We start from the raw sequence: 6,941 nt of genomic DNA, 5'->3' as shown, positions 1-6,941 counted from the left end.
GCAAGTTTTCTGGCAATTTCCAGAGAGAAGTTAAGCTCAGGAATGTGGAGAAGTTCAGAAATTTTGCACAGTTTGAATATAAAACTGAACGAGATGGATTATGGCAGTTGTACCAACGTGTCTCATCAGCCACCTTCTCGTTTCCTCTGTCATCCTCCAGATGCCACCAACATCAGCTGCCTTCGAGTGCAGCTGGTCCCTGTTTGGGAGCACTCACACAAAGGCTAAGCTCATCTTAAAATTGCTAAAAACATTTTACCTGCAGTGAAACACTGACTTTTGGATCCCCTCTGGGACCCTGTCAGTAATCCAAATACAACAGATGTGTAATAAATCTCACCTTCATCAAGGTTATAATGTTCAGTTTTTGTTGCATTAGTGTGATTATGTATCGTCTAGAAGTGATCTCCTGTCAAAACAGCAGCATGTGGCCTTACAATGAATGAGTCAGTTGATCCCACGTTATTTCTACACTCACTTACACACACACTGGTCATGTGTGATCTGAACAGCGTCCTCTCAACAGATGTTAAGGTAACATCACAGCCTGCACTCACATCATCTCCTCTCACTGCAGCATTCAGATCCTTTAAATACCACCATGTGAAAATACTTCAGGTAGACCTAAAAACAATAAGTAAGTAAGCAAAATGTACTTTCAGCCTCAAAATTGAAAGTACTAATGATACAGGATATGTATTATTATATACAGCAAAGTAGAGACAAGTCTAATTTCTAATATACATCATGTCCCTCTGAAATCAAGTTGAATCACAAAGAACTGTAGCATCAAATAGATTTCCTTCTGTGGTGTGATGACACTGCTGCATGCTTGTAGCAAAAGGAAGAGTAACCACGTCAATACCTATCTGCATATTAAGTTTTAAGGTTTGAAGAAAAGGGAAAAAAAAGTAAAGAAAATATTTGATGCGATTATTACTATTTGTCCACACACAGCAGCGTGGTTCGTCCATGGGATCCCAAACTGAGGAAATAAAATCAGCGTCAACCAAACATGAGGGTTTCATCTACTCGAGTAAATGTACTTCATTACTTTCCACCACTGCTCTTTGGCTCTCACATTGTTTTTGCCTCTTCTGCTGCATCACAGCATAGAAAATCAGCAGCTCACCTGCTTTAAATCTGTATGCAAATCATGTCAACCTCCAGTCTACATCAAGCACTGACAGGTTTTTAAGAGGTAACGCAGATACTTTAGAGGGATTGGAGGAACAGGAGTGACAGAAAACACACAGCTGCCAACTTGCTTCTTTTTATCTTTTTACTCATTCAAGCCAGTAGCTCACGCAAACCCAACCATCGCAACCGCCACACACACACACACCCTTCCATCCCAGCCGAAACACACACACACACACCCTTCCATCCCAGCCGAAACACACACACAGCCTTCCATCCCAGCCGCCACACACACGCAGCAAAAGGCCATTTTCTGTTCTGATGGGATAACAGTCCGACCTGCACCGGCATGAGTCTGCATCCTTATCGCACCATCGCAGAGGGATAAAGGAGTTAGCGTGCCTCCATTGAGATGTGTCCTGTTCCACCTGGTGGAGATGAATGCTTTTTTTTTTTTATCAGATGACACATCTCAAGCGTTGCAAGCTGCAGAGCAGAGTTCACTAAAGCAGCCTGTGAGACAAACACTCCTCGGCCCTTAATGCTGCAGAACTCTGTCACACTTTAAATTAGGCAAAAGTCCTGAGAAGCTGCTTCACTCTGACCTCGGTGATGCGTTCAGTCAGAGAGGTCAAAGGTGAGAGGAGAGACGTAATGCCTGCCAGAGTGCTACTGTGGAATATAGCACCAAAACAAATAAGAGCTACCTATAGAGTGTTTTATCATGAGAAGACAAATCCTTTCTCAGACATGAAAGTCTTTATCGCTGTAGAATCTGTAGAATACCTGATATGAAGCTGGGAAAGATGGAAATCTGACTGTGTAACGGTTGCATGTTTTCATTTTCCACATTGCATGGCTGACTTGGTAAATGTTTTGCGTGATGTGGACCAGACAAAAACAAATGTCTCATCTATCAACATACTTGCAAACTTGCTGTGCTGCTGTGCAGCTCCGCGGCCGGCCGTGTGTGAGGCTGCTGCTGTACATCCATGGATGCTGTATCGTCAGGTGTGAGAGGCACAGAGGAGCTCAGCTCAGCTGCAACTGTTACCATACATTATAGCGTTAGAGCAACAGACTTAATAAAGCTGCTTAACTCTTTTTAACTCTAATGTTCACTTTGGGGTCCTGGAGATCCTGCCCCCCTTTAACAGCTCCAAAAACATACAAAGTGTTGTTTTATCAGCTTAAAATTTCATGGATTTCTCTAATTGCTTATAAACACGCCTTTGAACTGACATATTCCCGAAAACTGCCACAGAAAATGACCCAGTGGATTTCTATCTGTGACTGGTTTTAACAATAGCAGCACAACCCCTCCCCAAAGGTAGTGCATTAAAGGACCCCAAACTTAAGTAACATCACTGTGTAAGATAACACACTGCACATTTATTTGTGTGTGAAGGACTTTTTGCATGTATGTATTTAGTTATTCATAATCCATATTAAATATAGAACTTGTAAGAATTCCTTATTTGGTATAATTTCTGTATTTTGTCTCCTTAATCACAAGCCCCATTTGCAGCAAAGGTAAAGCTGATGTCAACAAAGCACAAAGGTGAATGTAATTGCTCCAACAAGGAGCACAACAGTTTAATAAATTTAAGAAGTAGAGTCCAGTGCTGCAAACAGAAAGACCGTCACTGACAAGACATGATTCTGTAAATATTGTATTACTGGAAATAATGAAACCTGTTTGGTCCATTATCATCCTGACATGATGCAAAATTGGTCCTGCTTTGCCTGTTTCTGTATGCAAAAAGATCTTTTTATACTTAAAAAAAGTTTTCTCTGCGACGACACACAGGACACCCAGATACAGTAAGAACAAGGAACGTGGGACACTCTCTCCAAGAGAAGCGCTGAGCGTTTGGCCCTGACAAGCCTCTGAGAAAATCTCCTAATTTGCCACTTCCACATGGACCTTTGCTTTCTTTGAGGCTGCACCTACTCATTTATTTCATTGAAATCAGTGCGAATTGGGGTGGTTTACAATTGACACAACGAGTTTGGCATGACCTTTTCTCCTTGCTGTAAATGGGTACTCATTGAATCTGAAGGGGGAGGTGGGGTGCTGGTGGACGGGGGTGGGGGGGGGTGGGAGTTGCGTTGGCTGGGGGCCAATGGGGGGATTGGGTGGAAATCACAGCAGTGAAAATGGCAGTGCAGTGAAAGAGGGGCCTGATTGCATTGGGACAGCATGTGAGAGGGAGCAGCATGCTCAGCCCAATCAGAGCGGCATAAGGAAAAAGTACTCTTATCAACGAGTAATGGCCCACTTGACAATCACACAGGCACAAAACTGCTCTATTTAACACTGATTGCAAAAACTCCTGCCCTCCCCCCCTCCCATCTCAGAGCCGCATGACTCCCCGACATCTCCCCGCCACCTCCCAGCTTACAGCCAAGACCCTTTCCTGAATGGAATTTATAATCACCCCTCCTCTATTTCTACCCTAATTGTTATTTTAAGACTTGCGTCGTGTATTAGACATTTAGTGCTGGTGAAATGCCTGCCTTGATTACTGTGTTCATTGCCAGCATTGAAGGCATATCCATCTCAATTGCACCGACTTGACAGGTAGTGAATGTTTAAACAGGTAGCCTATCATCCACCTGGCTGCTCACCTTAGTTCTCGTCCACTGCTTAGTGTGAGAGAGAGCTGCTGCAGTGCACATCTGTCAGCGCAGAGGCGATGAAGCTCTGCAAAGCACGCTCTGTGCAGCCCTGATGATTCATGAAACACTCCGATAATCAAGTTTAGTTTCATCTCGAGTCTCCTTAATGAGATGGTCCTGAAGCAGCATTTTTAAGGCTCTTAGTTTATTTCATATGTCACATTCATTCACACTGAGCCACATGTGTATCTAGATTTGGCCACACCCGCTGTCACCCTGCTCTTATTTCATTAGTACTCACAGTATCACACTAATGACAGTAGCAGTCGTTGTAGTAATATGGATATTTCTGAATATGCCATGTGGAAGGAAATTGCAATAACTGTTTCACACTGTGTGTATTTTGTACTTTGCCTGTTTTAGTGACAGTTACATATCTCATGTCTAAAGAATATTAATATTATTATTGTAAATAAGCATTTGAACAGTGCCTTCTGGGGCTCTCAGCACAATTAAAATGTCTTATAACTAGAAGATTTGTGACTATGCAAACAGGCACATTGATGCTATCTGTGACCCATGTTATCACTCAGTTTTTGTGTTTGTTTTTTTTTTTTTTTTTTATGGCTGTCTCAAACATCCACAGGTGTGTGTTGGTGTCCTGATGTGAAACAGAAGTAAAAGAGAGCAATGCGGAGATGCTGGTGGATATCGAGCAACTAACACATTTCTGATCATCTCACGTCCACCGTGCAAAGCTCAGCCCGTCAAAAGAAAACAAAGAAATGAGAAAAAATAATATTATATTATCACAAATTAAATGAAGCTTTCTAGTTTGTTTAGTTTCTTGTACTGTCGATTTATGCTTGGGATAAATATATTTCAGGAGATGTTTGTAACCATGAAGCAGAGTAACAAATTTTGCTTCTGTTATTTTTTTAGCAGCATAACGGTCAGCTGTGTGTCTGTTTACATGAATCACATGGTTTGATGAACCACCATCAAAATCAGTGTTGAAAGTGAAACAAGACCTCTGTGGAGGGCACTGCCACAGAAACTCCGTATGTCACTTCATGTTAACACACAGCTCCAAATACCTAACTGTGTAGGTCTCTCTTCTTTCAGTAAGAAATACCTCAACCTCATGTTTTACAGTTACTGTGTCAAAGACCCTTTGCAGATGCAAATAGTCATGACCCGTTAAAGTCGTACACATGTACACAACCAAGTAAACAGAGCCATTTAGCTCCACTTTGAATTAAAAAGCAGGTAAACAGTTAATAAAATGTAGCAGACAGCCTCTTTCCCTGCATGCTTTATAGAAAATCCATTATATTGTCATATTATACCCTTTCAATGTGCATACAATACATTTATTCTACATCAATGTCATCCACTTTGAAGCCTCCATAGCTTGCTTGCTTGAATAAAAAATGCATTTAAAAGGACAAAAATGTACTTAAATGTATCTTTGGATTTGTGAGAGAAGGGAAGTGCTGGTTTTATTACATTGTGGTCCAACTTTTACATAATTTAAAGAAAAGTTGACCGTCTCCAAAATGTCAAAAATAATGATTGTTTACATGGCATCACATTTGAGCCAGCTGAGACATTTCTCAGCGGCTGGACAGCTTGTTCAGCAGAGACCCTGTGTCCAGCCTCCTATGTCCAGCATCATGGTCAAGTGTAGTTGTGAAAGACCTTTAACACCTGACTTTCCTTTAAGTTTCATGTCAAATTTACTCTACATTATGTTGCATGTTCATTTAAAATTTTCATTTTGGGGTATCTGTGTCTCCTGTTGCATCTTTGGACAGGATAGGTGCCCCTAAAGGACACAGCCACAAGACAATCTTCTCCTCTTCCTCCTAAATGTATTCATCAGTGATCCTGGAGGAGTGAGACTCCCAGGCTTTGTCACATCTTGAGACAGAAACATGGCTCCTCTTACTGGTCAACTCTGGAACTGACAAACTCTTCAATTATGAAAATGAGCTGAGTTTATGCCACAAAATTCAAAGCCTATCTCTGATGTTTTGCATGATACTTCAACACAATATCAAGGCAGTGAGACAGGAATACACAGCAGCAAGCAAAGCCGCTGCAGTTCTAAGAAATATAGAAGATCTGACCAAATATACCATCGTGATTATCTGTTGCATAGACTTAATGTAGCTTGAATAAGTGTCACATAAGAGGTGGCTCAGGTGTGTTTTTCATACACTAATAGAAAATGTGAAAGTGATGCCGTGTCCTGGCAAAAACAATTTTCCTTTTTTCCACAAGAGGGCCACAGAGGACCTGCAGCTGAAGCTCGTCCTGCTCAGCTGTGGATGTCTTTTCTGAGATGAGGACAGGCGGCTCTGCCTCTGAGTCAGTGACGTTATCAGTGTGCTGGTTGGTCTGCAATTCATGTGTTTCATCAATCAGAAGTCAGAGCTCTGATTTGATTTGATTTTAACCAGCTGGTCTGTGAAAGCAAACAAAAAATGTATTTTTTAGCAGATTGTTTCAGGATCCTACAGTTTTATATTTTGCTTGATGGGTACAATATAATGACAATATACAGCACCAGCATTGCCAAAAATACATACACACACAAAACATGTACACATTGTTGAAGATTAATCCAGTGGTTCCCCTTTTTTGGCTTGTATTCCCTTATTTAGAACATATCAGTGTTTAGTTCGGGCCCCCTGTCACCTTTCAGATGTCTAAGAGATTTTTTTCCTCTAAACTTTTCAGACAGGTTCATTTAAATCACAGTTATAGGGCAACAAATGTAAAATCATCCAATATTTCACAAAAAGGCAAAGATTAGACTAGTACATGAATCATCTGGTGACCAGTTAGAAGGGGCCCGACCCCTAGCCTGGGAACCACTGGACTAAAATGCTGCTTATGTATTCATGCATCATAATAATATCTCATTGACATGAAGCATTTGTCTGCAGAACAAGTACTTTCACTTTCATACCTTATAAGTACAAGAGTGGAGTCGAGCACAGTTAGTGCAGTAAGGAGTCGAAAAACAAGTAGTTTGCAGTGAGTGTATTGTGCTGGTTAGTTAGTGAGTTGAAAATCTCCCACTTCTTAAGCTAAATAAACAATTTAAAAACATTCTTGGATTATCTGTAAATGCATCATCACAAAGGTTTAAAACAGACTCTCATATAGCT

Source organism: Chaetodon trifascialis, chromosome 4, assembly GCF_039877785.1.
Source record: "Chaetodon trifascialis isolate fChaTrf1 chromosome 4, fChaTrf1.hap1, whole genome shotgun sequence".
In the NCBI taxonomy this organism is placed as follows: domain Eukaryota; kingdom Metazoa; phylum Chordata; class Actinopteri; order Chaetodontiformes; family Chaetodontidae; genus Chaetodon; species Chaetodon trifascialis.
Note: the sequence above shows the minus strand (reverse complement) of the source record.